General features: G+C 40.5%; 1 long non-coding RNA gene across 2 annotated transcripts in view; it reads right to left on the reverse strand.

The window, feature by feature from the left end:
* The window catches only part of LOC144617061 (uncharacterized), a 325,321-nt gene that overhangs the window by 182,448 nt on the left and 126,817 nt on the right, over window positions 1–16,056 (reverse strand). For both annotated transcript variants that reach the window (XR_013557078.1, XR_013557077.1), the window contains exon 4: window positions 2,990–3,116. This is a non-coding gene — a long non-coding RNA (uncharacterized LOC144617061). The remainder of the gene's footprint in view (window positions 1–2,989; window positions 3,117–16,056) is intronic.

Consider the following 16,056-nt stretch of genomic DNA (forward strand, 5'->3'; position numbering starts at 1 on the left):
ACACAACAATTAAATAAAAGAATTACAAATTTCAAATTTTGGAATGTGCTATGAAAAAAAAATGAAGGAGGCTGGGACATAGGACACTAGAGGAAGGGTGGCCCACATTGGAAGGTGACAATTCCAAACAAGCTCCAAAGAATGGGAGGGGCAGCCTGGGAGAAGGGTATTTCAAGCAGCAGGAACAATCCAGGAAAAGACCCCAGAGCATGAAAGAACTTAAAGAAGGCTCATCTGACTGGAGAATACTGAGTGTAGGAAATGGGAATGCAGGATGCTTGAGAATCAGGCAGGGCCCCATCCTGCAGGGATCTATAAGCTCTTTGGGGACACAGGGTTTTATACTGTGTACACAGGAAGCCATGATGGATTTCAAACACAGAAGGGACATGATCCAATTATTTTTTTAAAGATTTACCTGATGCACATGGAAAATGGACTGTCAGAGGCCAATGGTAGAGATAGGGAGAACAGTTTATAGGCTGCCACAATATCTCAGAAAAGAAACAAAGATGGCCTGGATTAGACTGGCAGCATAGAGGTGGAGGGCAGGAGCTGGCTCTGAGATCTTTTGCAGGCTGAGCCAAAAGGGCTTGCCAATAGACCAACTATGGAAAATGAGATACTAGGTTTCTGCTGGACAAATTAGATGGACGGTGAAGCCACATATTGAGATTATTTGATAAGGACAGAAGGGGAACAATAGTTTTTATTTTGAACTCTTGGTTTCTGAAATTTGACTGACCTGTGAAACATCTAAGTGGAGATGTCTAGTAAAAATCCAGCTATGTGAGTCTGGGACTCAAGAGGGAAGTTCAGCTCAGGAGAATCCAATTCTGGAGTTAGAGGAAAAAAATAAAGAGAGAGGAGTAGCCCAAACAAGAAGCTGATGTTTAGTGATCTGGATTAAGAAAAGTGGGAAGGAGCAGCTAGTGAGAGGTGTGAGGAGAACCAGGGAGGACGATGTCATGGAAACAAGGCAAGACCACTTTTAGGGCCATTCTAAGGCTGGTGAGGTGAAAGAAGATTCAAGAGTAAAATTATGAATAAAATAGAATTCTCATCCCAGAAGAGTTCACAGTCTGATGAGAAAGAGTAATATGATTGATGAAGGAATAAAAAGCTAGTGCAACATTTATTGAGCACTTATTACATGACAGGAACTAAGCTAAATGATTTACATGCATTATCATCAAAGCCTGTAATGAAGTAGGAATCACTATTATCCTCATTTTACAGATGAGAGAACGAAGACTCAGAAAGAGTAGCTCACCAAAGGTCACTGAGCTAGTAAGGAGGAGAGTCAGGATTTAAAGGTAGGCAGTGCGACTCCCAAGGCACAAGGTATCCACCTCTAGTTGGGGACATAGACAGGTAGCCAATTCCCTTATTACTCTCCTTGGTTCTCTCCTGCCTGACTCCTCTCCCCTGTTCCCATGCAGATCCTGCTTAGGACCTGGGACAGCTCTTCTCCCTGCAGGGACCTTGTTCAACATAGTGATGATGCTCAGAGGCAGCCCCAGCACTGGGGTCCTCACAGCATTGAGCTTTCATGTCCCCTCCACCCCCTCACAGCCACAAGGTTAACATACCAAGACACTAAACCTTGACCAAGGTCCCCATAGATGCCCCAACTCCAAAGTCTGACCTGGGGATAGTTAACCTTTATTTTAAATTAGAAACTAATCAGATCAGTCTTGGGTACTATTAGATGTGAACTGATGTGGCAGAGCAGCAAAGGGAGTAATCATTCCTGATAAAACTGAGAAAAAAAGAAAAAGTTATTTTAGCTTAAATTGTTTCCTATAAAACAGTTTTGAAGGTAAAAGGTACTATCTTCTTGTCAGTGTCAACATTTCTCTTGCTGGCAAGTGAAATTATGTTTCTGTCAATGATGAAATATTTCCAAAAGGGAGGTGACGTTTTGTTTGTTTCCTGGCAAGGAATGATTAGGTCTGATGAAACTGGATGCATAAAAGAACATTTCCAGAGGACATGAGTGAACATCACCAAATTTCTACTGTCTGCAATCAGTGTATTCCCAGAACTATTAAACCTTACCTACACTAATTTGACTCAATGGCCTTGATGAATATTTTCCACTGGATTTTTACCCATTGTTTGGGTGATAGATATGGCCAGTGACTGCATGCTGCAACCTTCTCTCTATTACCTACTACCCAAACTCATCACCTAATTGTCAGCAGCCAATATCCAGAGAGACACCTTTGCTCTCTCCCTCATAACATTCAGCAGTATCATCTTCCTGATCCCACCAGGGCTGTGTAGTCTCTCATATATTCATCTGAGTTCAGTTGTATCACAAAATCGAAATAAGTGTGAGAGATTCCTGATCCTGCATGAAAACACAACATTCATGACTCCTGACCTGAGAGTACTAGGTACTGGGTTTCCAGCTTCACTCTCTCCTCTGTGTGACAGATGACATGCCAACTGAGCCCATCATTAGTTAAGGTCTTCACCTCTAAGTGGGAATCCCAAAGACCTGCAGCTGCAGAGAGGAACAAAAGCAGGGCACCTGGGGGGCTCAGTCAGTTGAGCATCCAACTCTTGATTTTGGCTCAGGTGATGATCCCAGGATCATGGGATCAAGCCCCACACTGAACTCAGCATTGAGCACAGAGCCTGCTTGGGATTTTCTCTCTCTCCCTCTCTCTCTCTCTGCCCCTCCCCCTTTGTGCATGCTTGCATTCTCTCTCTCTCTTTCTCTCAAATAAACTTTTAAAAAATAAGAAAGGAAAAGGAATTTCTCTGAAGGGTGAAAAGCATTCCTCTCAGTGGGAGAGAACCAAGTCTCCTTTATTTCATAATTGCTGAGCTGAAGCTCACACTTGCTTAGCATCCAGTATGAGGTTGCTCCCAGAAATCCCAGAATGAGAAAGAGGAGAACAGTTTAGGGACACATCGACGTGTTTGGACTTAGCAGAAGTGAAATTCTCTCATGTATTAAGGAGCCTCTATGTCCCACCTTATGGTATGGCCCTGGTGCTGTTTTCAGATCTTGTCCTGGCTGATTCTTCTCAAACCAACAGTTGATCTAAGTCATGTACACCTTTTGGAAAGCTGCAAGGGTGCAGCATGCACCGAGCCAAAGTCTGAAGTATATAAGAAGCCAAGAAGGGGTAGGAGAAAAAAGTGAGGAATTCAGAAGGAAGAGTTTAACAATTTTTCATGGATTCATCCAAAGAATATAAGTAAATGGTATTTTTATTCCCAGATAGTCATATAAATAATAAGAACTAAAGAAATTTTGTTTTCTGAATTATGCCATTATACAAAGCATCAAATTTCCTCCTACTTCTGTCCTCTTCCTTCTTCTTCACCCCTATCCCCTCCTCTAAATAAATCAAATTTACAAACTAAGATGTGACTTATTATAACAGGCGACATTACTTTGTGAGCCATCAAGAAAGGGCGAAAAATGTTGCCAGTTATACCCTGACATATATACCTTGTTTTCAGAGATGTTAAAATGTAAAAAAGATGTTTATCATAAAATCTATGAACCACAGCATACATATACTAATGCACACACACATCACACTCATCAATGAATTTCTCTAGCAAGGGCAGAAAAATTGTCATCAAGAACCAATTTTCCAAACAGCTAGATTTGTGCCACTGCTAAAAAGGAGGGGGTGGATAGTTTAAAGTTTATTTTATGGCATATAGTTGCTGCCTGAAGACAACTCAGAACACCATTGGCAGATAATGGACCACATTTCATATCTGAGAAATGTGTCTTATTTTTAAAACTGAAAGCAGAGAAAGTCATTAGATTTGCTTTCACTCTTGCCACAGAATGGCAGAGCAATTTTCATCATATCTGCTCCTTTTTGTTTTCTTCATTTTCCATTTTCTCTTTTCTCTACATTCATCGTTTTCTCACTTTATCATCATTTTTTAACATAAAATCTCATTTAGTTGTCTCGATACCTCATTAATGTGGCCTGCCTCAAAGGTCCTTAATAATAACATATTGTACATGTTTACTACACTTAATAGGAAATAATTTCATTGAAGCCCCTTTGTCTCCTCATTTGCAAGTAATCTTGTGACTCCACACCTGTAATACTGTCCCTAAGAAACTAGTATTTTCAGCATTATACTTGTTTGTTATAACCAGCGAGATGATAATAAGAATTCATGAGGCTGAAAAGCAAGTACCGTGACTCCATCTCCAAATTAGCCCAGTGCCTAGCTATAATGAAGATGATTTGTATTTATGTGGCATAATGTTCCTGACACCTAATAGTGGCTATTTTCTCTTCAAGACTAAGGATTTGTTTAGGTTAACATACTTGCTGCATTGGTTATTTGTTAAAGCCCTCACTAGGTCACTCATACAAAAAGTTGGTGCCAACTAATTGAAATGTAATTATTCATCAAGTCAACATTTATGAAGTGTCCAACTTTTTCCCAGATATTCAGGCAAGCACTGATGATAGCTCAATAGCTGAGACATAGTCTCAGGCCTCAAGTTTAGCAGAAAAGGGAAACATGCTAGAAAAAACATGGCCCAGGGCACCTGGGTGGCTCAGTCTGTTAAGCATCTGACTCTTGATTTTGGCTCAGGTCATTGATCTCTCAGTTTATGGGTTCAAGACTGGCAGAGGGCTCTGTGCTGATGGTGTGGAGCCTGCTTGGGATTCTCTCTCTCCCTCTCCCTCAAAATAAATAAATAAACTTAACAGAAGAAAAAAAAAAAAGAAGAAACATGGCCCAATATATTGGTCTGTACTAGCTGCTATAACAAAATACTACAGACTGAGTAGCTTATAAGATCAAATATTTATTTCTCACAGTTCTGGAGGCTGAAAATCTGAGATAAGACTACCCAGCATGGTCAAGTGAGGGTTCTCTTCTGGGTCACAGACTTTTCATTGTATATTCATATGGTTAAAGGGGCTCAGGAGAGACTTGGGGGTCTCTCTTATTAAGAGTATTAATCACATTTTTTTATGTTTATTTATTTTTGAGAGAGAAAAAGAGACAGAGTGAGTGGGGAGGAGCAGAGAGAGGGAGACACAGAATCCGAAGCAGGCTCCAGGCTCCAAGCTGTCAGCACAAAGCCCAATGTTGGGCTCAAATTCATGAACCATGAGATCATGACCTAAGCCAAAGTCAGATGGTTAACCGACTAAGCCACCCAGGTGCCCCAAGAGTATTAATCACATTTGTAAGGTCTCCACTATCATCACCTAATCACCTCCCAGAGGCCCCACATTCTAACGTCATCACATTGGGCATTAGGATTCAACATATGAATTTTGGGGGGACACAAATACCCAGAATATAGCACTCAACAACCCCTCAGACAGTTAAATCAGCACTGCCCCTCCCATATTTCCCCCATCTGACTAGCACCACCTCCTCTGAATCTTTCTTCTCCTCAAGTAAGAGAGCCCAAGCCTAGGACAACAGTACTCCCACTTCCTAATTCCACAGACATGCACAAAATACATCCGTAAGAAAGAAAGAAAAATGGAAATATCAATGAGAGGCATGGCCTATTCCATTATTTATGTCTTCAGCTGCATTTCCCTAAGCCCTTCAAACAAACAAACAAACAAACAAACAAAACTAGAATGTGTTTCAGTTATAGTTTAACCACTGATTATGGACATTTTCAAATCTACAAAGTAGAATAAAATACGAACCCCATGTACCAATGCCCAGCTTCAATAATTACCAACAATTCTGCCATTTTGCATTTAGCTCTGCTCCCTGCCTTATTTATTATTGTAGTTCAAAGCCAATCCCAACTGCTACCACTTCATCCATAAATACTTCAGCACATATCTCAAAGTGATTGACACATTTTTCTTTTTAATATCACCAACACTGCCATTATCTCACCAAACAAAATTAACAAGAATTTCTTATTCTCACCTAATAACCTGTCTTATTTTTCCCTGGGTTCAAAACTGTATTTTTATAGTAAATTTATTTAAATCAGGAGCCAAAGCCCACAAACAGCATTTATTAGTGTCTTAAGTCTCTTTTAATCCAAAACAGTTTTTTCTCCCTTTCTTCTCCATACATTTGTTGAAGAAAATTAGTTATCATCATTGTGGATTCATCCAACACACTTCCCTTTCTGCTGCATTTTCTATAAACTGGTAATTGGATCTAGAGACCCCTAGGTTCAATATTTTTAGCAACAGCATGCCATAGATAATGCTGTGATTTCTTACTGTACCACATCAGGAGGCATAGAATGTCTGGGGTTTTTTCACTTTTCGTGATAATCAATGAGTTCAGGAGAGGTCAACCTGATTCACCCACTAAAAAATCTCCCATGACCTTTCACCTAGTGTTTGTGGTAACTATTGATAATCACTGCTTAGAGCCACTATTCCATTAGTGATTTTATTTCAATCACAAGTATACTGCAGAGTGAGACCATTTACCCTTCTATTGGTTAAGCTAAATCACAAAAAAAGAAATTTCAAAACATTTTTTAAAAGCACAAAAACGGGGCACCTGGGTGGCTCAGTCGGTTAAGCGGCCGACTTCGGCTCAGGTCATGATTTCGCAGTCCGTGAGTTCAGGCCCCACGTCGGGCTCTGTGCTGACAGCTCAGAGCCTGGAGCCTGTTTCGGATTCTGTGTCTCCCTCTCTCTGACCCTCCCCCGTTCATGCTCTGTCTCTCTCTGTCTCAAAAAAAAAAAAAAAAAAAAAAAAAAGTTAAAAAAAAATTTAAAAAAAATAAATAAAAGCACAAAAACACTTGAGACAGTTGAAAAGTGGCATTTTTCAACCTACAGATTCCTCTAGCTCTTTCGAGAACAAGAATACCTAAACATTTCACAGCTCCCTTACTTGATTATAGTCGTACTTTTTATACCTACTGATTAGGAAAATTTAAATGATGAAAATCTTCTATGAATCCAGTGACCTTCTAGACATATTTCTATTATTTTGGTCATAGCAGTACTCTAAACACACTTGAGACTTAGCAAAATCATGTCATAGGAATAAAATAAAACACTTTACAAAGTATATAAGTTGCAATCTTTCCCCCTTCTGTCTTACATTCTAAATCATGCCCTGCTCCAGAGAGGAAAGATTCTAAGTTGCTGGTCCAGCACTATAGTCTCCTCTGCAGTACAGATCCCCAGTAATTAGCAAGAGCACATATGCAGAGGGTGGGTGTTGACACATAATTCAGCCCAAAGAAGCCACAGAGTATACAATAAAGAGTTAATCAAGAAAGAGGAAGAGGGGCGCCTGGGTGGCTCAGTCGGTTAAGCATCCGACTTAGGCTCAGGTCATGATCTCACGGTCCATGAGTTCGAGCCCCGCATCGGGCTCTGTGCTGACAGCTCAGAGCCTGGAGCCTGTTTCAGATTCTGTGTCTCCCTCTCTCTGACCCTCCCCTGTTCATGCTCTGTCTCTCTCTGTCTCAAAAATAAATAAACGTTAAAAAAAATTTTTTTTAATTAAAAAAAAAGAAAGAGGAAGAATCTTTCTAGGCTAAGTGTCAGGGAAAGTCTGTGGGAGTTTACAGAGAACAAAGAGCAAAATTTTATTTTTTGGCGGATTTGCTTCCCCCTCTTCCCTCTACGCTTTCACATTTCCAAAAAAGACTTTAAAAGTGTCAAATTCCTATGCTGATTATTGTAGACAGCAGGTTTACATGACTTATACATGAATATGTGAGGCACAGTGCTGATTCAGTAGATCATGTTTCCTTAGGGATCTACAATTCAAGGCAGCCCCCTGTCCTTCCCCCAACCTCAATGGGCTCCACAGTCAAGCAATTGCTCACTGTGGGTATCTAGTACTTTGGTTCCTAACACTTTACCTGTTGGCTCTGACATTGTCACCATCCCACAGTAGCATCAAAAGTATGCTCTATTAAGTGCCATGTCTATATAAATGCAGAAGCAAACAAGTATATTCCCCCCACAGGGCATCATTTAAGCTAGAGCTTGGTGCCCCAAGACCAATCAGACATCCCATACAACCATCAGTCTATTGGTCATCAGGATAAGAAGCTCCACAGGCCTACTCTCCTGCTGAGGCCAAAAACACACTGAGTACAACCACTTGCATAGGCTGGTTGATCACTGATTAGATACTAGGCTAATTGGGCCAGTGACTTCTGTTTGGAGCATGCACCCTTTGCAGCCCCAAACTCAACCTTCCTTCACCTATACAGTAGGCCACTTGACACTTCTGCTGATATTCTTCACTCTGTGAAGCCATTTATTCAAAAACTCATGAAGTGAGACTCTTGAAACTGTGAAGAAATTATCTGTTCCAAGCAGAGCTGGCTTTACAGAGATGCTTAGAAAATAAGGTGTAGCTTCAATCCATCCATCAGAGAGAATTTGCAAAACATCTTGGATGAATCCATTTCCTGGGAAGATAGCTCAGAAGTGGCAGGGGGCAACAGGAACATGAAGGGAATGGTTAGGCTGCCAGCTAAGCATGGGTTCCTGTCCCAATCCTTAAATCCAGTTTTGTTAAATGATGCTTTTCCTAATATTAAAAATCCAGAGAGGACAACTTGCCATGATCCAAAAGGCTAAATTCACTTTCTTCATCAAGCCTCTAGCCCAATACTCCTAACTTTTGTATAAAATTGATCAACCAGAACAAATTCCTACAATGCAAATCAGTGGGAAGAAAATAAAACAGTATTATGACGGCACTGATTCCAGTCTTGAGAAATCAATCTCAACAAGAAAAACCATGTAACATTTCTCTTAGAGAGCCACTTCTTCTGATCCCCCCCTCACCCAAGCGGAAGTGAACAGTAATAAAGTCAGGCTCAGAATTCATTCATTCACTCACTCATTCATTCATTCATTCCTTCAACAAATGCTTACTGGACACCCCTGTGCTAGGAGGTACAGAGATGAACAGGACAGAGTGCCACTGGTTTGATTTCTTGATATAACTATGCCAGTAACCTCAGAACCACATGGTGAGATGATCCCACAAGACAAGAGTATCTACCACGCTATGGGTGTAACATACTAATTTTTTAGTGGGGAGCAAGGGTGTGCCTTTGGAGACTTGCTTTTGTTCTTGATTTATTGCAGCCACAGGCTGTGACTCTGGAGTAAGCAGAGACTGTGTCTCACTTACCCCCCAAGACACTCCATGCCTCAGCTTTCTGGGTTTTCCTTGTCCAAAACTCTCACCCAAGAATTGCAGTCAAGACCTCCTCCCCAGAGAAACTGGGGGGGGGGGGAAGAGGAAGAAAGGTGACTTTTAACAAAGACCTACTCCTGATGAGTGAGGATAGCAAAGATGAGATGTTAAAGGTGAAATCCAGGCTCTATTTTATTAATTAAATAAAATTTTATTTGAGATCATTGTAGATTCACATGTAGTTGTAAGAAATCATAGAGAGAGACACTTTTATACTTTTTCCAAGTTTCCTCCCAATGGTAACATTTTACAAAACTATACTACAGCAACCAGGATATTGACATTCATACAATCCACCAGTCTTACTCAGATTTCTCAGTTTTACTTGTACTAATTTTTGTGTCTATTAAGTTCTATACAATTGGCCTGTGCAGGTTCATGTATTTAATACCATAGTAAAGAACATACAGTTCCAACACCAAAGGATCCTTCCTGTTGTCCTTTTATGACCACACCCACCTCCCTCTGCCATTTCTAACACCTGACAACCACTAAACCTGTCTTTCATTTCTTTTTTTTTTTTTTTTAATTTTTTTTTTTCAACGTTTTTTATTTATTTTTGGGACAGAGAGAGACAGAGCATGAACGGGGAGGGGCAGAGAGAGAGGGAGACACAGAATCGGAAACAGGCTCCAGGCTCCGAGCCATCAGCCCAGAGCCCGACGCAGGGCTCGAACTCACGGACCGCGAGATTGTGAACTGGCTGAAGTCGGACGCTTAACCGACTGCGCCACCCAGGTGCCCCAACCTGTCTTTCATTTCTAATTTTTGTCACTTCAAACTGTTACATGAATAGAATTACACAATATGAAACTTTCTTGAGATTGCCTTTTTCTGCTCAACATCATGCCTTGGCTATTCCTTCAAGACATTGCAATGAATGGATAGTTTGTTCTTTTTTATTGGTAAGTAGATTCTTTGGTAGGGATTTACTATAGTTTAGCCCACCATTCACTGAAGAACATTTGGGCCATTTCCAGTTTGGAGCTATTATGAATAAAGATAATATAAACATTTATGTACGTGTTTTTAAATGTTGATGGATATAGACTTTAGAGACTACATTCTGGCATGGGCCTCATTTTTCCTTTATTTCATTTTTTTATTGAAATATAATTAACATACCATATTACATTGGTTTCATGTGTACCACATAGTGGTTTTAAACTTGTACATATGGTGAACTGATCATGGTATGTCTAGTTACCATTTGTCAACATACAAAACTAATACGATATTACTGACTATATTTGCCATGCTGTTCACTACATCCCCATAACATATTTATTTTATAATGGAAAGTTTGTAACTATTGATCCCTTTCACCCATTTTGTTCCCCTCTCCCCTATAGCAACTAATAATCTTTTGTCTTTATCTGTGAGTCTAGGTTTTATGTATTTACTTAGCTTTATAGATTCCACTTATAAATGAAATCATGTGATATGGTTTTTTTTTCTTGGTCTGACGTATTTCACTTAGTGTAATAACCTCAAGGTCCAACCATATTGTCACAAATTGCAAGATTTCACTCTTTTACATGGTTCAGTAGTATTCCTGTCTGCATGTGTGTCCTTCAGTGCCATGTCCTGAGTAGGGAAACTCTTCTTTGTAGGAAGATATACACACACACACACACACACACACACACACACACAACTTCTTTACCCATTCATCTATCGATGTACAATAAGTTTGTTTTCATATTTTTGGCTATTGTAAATAACACTTCAGTGAACATATGGGTGCATATATCTTTCTGAATTAGTTTTTTGTTTTATTTCCCTCAAATAGATACCCAAAAGCAGAATTGCTAGTTCATATAGTTCCATTTTTAATTTTTTGAGGAAATTCCATACTGTTTTCTATAATGTTTACACTAATTTACACTCCCACCAACAGTGCATGAGGGTTCCCTTTTTTCCACATCCTCACCAACACTTGTTGTTTCTTGTCTTTTTGATACTAGCCATTCTAAATGGTGTGAGGTGATATTTCATTGTGGTTTTGATATTTATTTTTCTGATGACTAGTGATGCTGAGCATTTTTTTGGTGCCTGTTGACCATCTGTATGTCTTCTTGGGAAAAATGTCTATTTATGTCTTCTGTCCACTTTTTAATCAGATTGTTTTATTATTGAGTTGTATGGGTTCTTTGCATATTTGGATATTTTGGATATTGACCCTTTATTGAATATATAATTTGCAAATATCTTCTCCTTTGTCTTTTCATTTTGTTGATGGTTTCCCTCACTGTGCTTAAAAAAAAAAAAGAAAAGAAAAGAAAAGCTTTTAGGTTTGATGTAGTCCCATTTATTTATTTTGCCCTTGTCTTAGAGTAAGATCCAAGAAAACTTCACTAAGACATGTCAAGGAGCTTACCGTTTATGTTTTCTTCTAGATATTTTACAGTTTCAGGTTTTGTCCATTTTGAATATGGTATAAGATAGTGGTCCAATTTCATTCTTTTGCATGTGGCTGTTCAGTTTTCCCAACACCATTGATTTAAGAGACTATCTTTTCCCCATTGCAAACTTTTGCCCCCTTTGTCATAAACTAATTGGCCATGTATTTCTGGGCTCTCTATTCTGTTCTATTGATCTATGTGTCTGTTTTTATACCAATATCTCACTGTTTTGATTACTACAGTTTCATAGTATAGTTTGAAGTCAGGGAGCGTGATACCTCTAACTTGTTCTGTCTCAAGACTGCTTTGTCTAGTCAGGCTTTTTTGTGGTTCTAATATAAATTTCAGAATTATTTGTTCTAATTCTGTGAAAAATGCCATTGGAATTGTGATGGAGACTGCACTGAATCTGTAGATTGCTTTGGATAGCAAGGCAATTTAGCAGTACTAATTCTTCCAATCCAAGAGCATGGAAGAACTCTCCATATAGTTGGGTCTTCTTCCATTTCTTTCATTGGTGTCTTAGAGTTTTCAGTATTCGGTCTTTTCGCCTTTTAGTAAAATTTACTTGTAGGTACTTTATTCTATTTGATGCAATTATCAATGGGATTGTTTTCTTGATTTTTCTTTCTCATAATCTGTTATAAGTATATAGAAAAGTAACACAATTTTGTATATAGATTTTGTACCCTGCAATTGTACTAAATTCACTTATTAGCTCTAATAGTTTTTTGGTGGCCTTGTAAAATAAGTTTGAAAGTGTTCCTTTCTTTTCAATTTTTGGAAGAGTTTCAAAGGGATAGGTATTAAATCTTCTTTGAATGTTTGGTCTCTTGTCCTTTTGAATTTGGAACATATTCCTCGGTCTCTTCATTTTTCCAGGTTCTCCGTGTTTCTTCTTATATATTAGATGAAGGAGCTACCTCTCCCAGTCTTGAAGGAGTAGCTGGATGTAGGAGAGGACCTGTGGGGCTTGCAAGCATAATCCCCCCACCTCACCACCACAGCAGGCACTCCAGGGCTGGGTACACCTGCTAGCTGGGGTGGAGCCATGGCAGCAGAGCAGGAAGGGCATGGCATTGCTGGGCTGTGGTGCAGCCATGGCATGGGGAGAAGGGGCATTCATCCAGTTGTGGTATGGCCACACAGACCCCACTTTTTAATGGTCACTGAGCATTGGGTTCACTGTGCACAAATGAGCTGTGGAAGTAACACATTTCCATTCCTTAGATGCTGGGCACATTGCCAAGTCCCTGACTTTAGGGAACCAACACAATGTCCCTTCCAGTCAGTGCTATGACTGGCTTGGAGGAGTCTCAGAAGCACTGGCAGGAAGGTATGCCAGGTGTCCACTGCTGGGCAGTGGACCTTCTAGCTATCCTACATCCCTCTTCTCCCTAGGCTTCTCTAACCATAATGTGAACAGGAAGCACCTGGGGAGTTGTTACAATGCAGATTCCTTGGGTCTGCCCCCAGAAATTCTGATTCCATCAGTTCAGGGTGAGCCCAGCTACCTGCATTCAGAACAGGTAAACTGGGTTTGCCTCTCCCAGCCACTCCCCCCTCCTGGCTCACATTTCTGTGTCATTTCCTCCTCTTGAGTATGTGTGGGACCTGTGACTTGCTTCTCAACCAATGAAATATAATAAAAGTGATGGAATCACATTCTTCCACAGGTGGATTCTTCCACAGCCTAGGCAGGCAACATTTCAACTGTAGCCTCATAAGAGGACACAATCCAACTGAGTCCTGCCCAGGTTCCTGACCCATGAAATTGTGAGATAACAAAATAGGTTGTTTTAAGCTGCTAGATTTGTAGTAATTTGTTATGCATCAATAGAAAAGAAAAAAAAGGTGCTACAGAATGAATGTTTGTGTCCCCCTCCCCCATTCATATGTTAAAATATTATCTCCAATGTGATGATGATTGGAAGTGGGCCTTTGGGAGGTGATTACGTTATCAGGGTGGAGGCCTCATGAATGAGTTTAGGACTCTGGAAGAAGAGGCCAGAGACACAGTTTGCTTTTTTCATCATATTAGGATACAACAAGAAGTCAGCAGTCTGCAACCTGAGAGTCTTCATCAGAACTCAACGATGCCAACACCCTGATCTTGGACTCCCAGCCTCCACAACTATAAGCATTAAATGTTTGTTGTTTAAGCCACCAAGTCTGTAGTATTTTATACAGCAGTCAGAGCTAAGGCACTAGGTGACTCCTATTTATGCAGCAAAGTGACCCTATACCTTGTGACCAAGTGACCCTGGTGCAAGTAGTGGACCCTACACCTTGAGAACCACTAATCCAAGTCAAGGTGAGGCTAAGCCTCAAGGGGCCCCCAGTACTAATCTGTCTTGAACCAAACCCTAGAGGTCTTCTTCACATTCAAGACCTGCCTGGCTCCTGGATGGGGAAGAAGGAGGTTCTTCAATTCTTCAGGAGTCCCTTGGAGTTTCACTACCACTGCCTCCTGCCCCTAGGCCGCCATCTGATTGTACGATCCACAGGTGGCCTAGCACCATACATGTGGAAACCAAAGAGCAGACGCTTGTAGTTTGTCCCTTTCACCACCCTTGGAGGTTGTAGGGAGCATCCTGAAAAAGTCAGGGGTCTTAAATGTCTCTATTTGGTCTTCTAATACCTAATTGATCACAAGATTAGCTTTTAAATGACAAAAAAGACTGACAGGTACATTTATGTTTAAGTGTCTGTATTCTTCTCCTACACACACACACACACACACACACACACACACACACACACACACACACAAGGGGGCAGGGACATAATCACTGTACATAAGGGCAGGGACATTTTCTGTGGTGCTCACTGGTATATCTCCAGAGCCTAGAATTTTATGTGACATATATTAGTAGGAAGGAATGAAGGATGGATGAGAGGGAGGAGGGTGGGATACTGTAATGGTCTCCCACCAAGACAGTGCTAATCTAATCAATAAAACTAACACCAATGTTAATGGGTGATCATAGTTTCATCCTTTTATGCCTCAAAGTAGTAGCCAGTAGAAATATTCCAGGACTCTGACACAGTGTTTCACATTCCAAAGACAGCTGTCCATTTCATCCCCTTTCAGGGACAGCGGGGCATTTTAACTGCACATTCATCTGTCATAAAATGCCCCTGGTGCCCTCAATTAGCCACAATTTGCAGCCAATTGAAGACAGCATGCATATTTTTAGAAACCCTTACAGTGACACACCACTGTTCACCCATGAGACTTCTCCTGATAATTCACTTCCTGTCAAACAGTGGAGTCACACAACCTGGATGGCCCATTGGGGGAGAGCCTCATTAATGCACAATAGCCTTAATGGGCCAATCTTTAAACAGACTACCCAGTAAGGAAGCAGATTAATAGAACCAAGTCTGAGAGAGAAGTTTCTCTTTAACTTTTAATTTTCTTTTCTGGCTAAAGACAGGTCTGTGATGTGATTTTAACATGGCTTTTTGCAGGTCCATATTTCTTTAGCAGTAACACCTGCTTCATGGCAGTATTTTTCCTCCTTCACCATTTCTCTAGCTTTGGGGATCAACTTTTTTCAAATCTATCCGCAGATAAGTCTGACGAGCTTCCTGCATTATTTATCCTCAACTAAATTAGGAAAACCATTACCAGCTTGCCTGAAGTTTCTTGGCAAGTGTAACCATTGAGCATACTGATGTCCTGTTTAATCAAATAATTTATTTACAGAGAATTGACATTTCTATTCATACTTCGCATTACAAAATGAAGGAGGAAAGACAAACCTCTTAAATCTCTAGTCTTTAATTTGGAACCTGCTTCACCCCCATTTCCTCTCCTCACCCTGGGGAGTGGGGTGGAGGCAGAAGGGAAGGTACTAGAATATGCAATAACCAAGGTCTGCCTGGCACACTGCCTGTGTGTGCATGTGTGTGGGATAATAGTAAGGATTCTGTCTTGCACCATACATTTTCCCTGCAGCATCATGCTCAACTAAGCTCTCGGAATCTACTCTAAGTTCCAAATAAAAGATAAGAGAGAAGTATTGAGTCAGGCTGTCTGCCCCTGGGGTTTTGGCGAATGCTGACTCCTTGCCTCTGTACATGAACCAACAAATATTAAATGCTTATTACGTGCAAAGGATTGAACAAGGAATATGTGAAGACAAATGGCCACCAGGTGGGAATAAGGGAACTATTATGCGCCTCAGCACTAGGCATTGACACACATTTTCCCCTTTAATTCCTAAGAAATACAAATGTGTTCTCCCCCATTGTACTTAGATGAAAACTGAGGCTCAGAGGAGTTAAGTAACTTGCCCAAGGTCACACAGCCAATTCTGAACCCAACCCCATCTTCTTCCTGCTATATCACAAATTATCTCCGGTCTGCTACTAACGACCACTCTCCCCCACATGGCTTCTTCATTATGTTTCCACCTCCATTCACAAACAGTCAAGGCTCTGTCTGGCTCTTTTT

The sequence above is a fragment of the Panthera onca genome, chromosome C1, assembly GCF_046562875.1.
Source record: "Panthera onca isolate mPanOnc1 chromosome C1, mPanOnc1 haplotype 2, whole genome shotgun sequence".
NCBI classification, from domain to species: Eukaryota; Metazoa; Chordata; class Mammalia; order Carnivora; family Felidae; genus Panthera; species Panthera onca.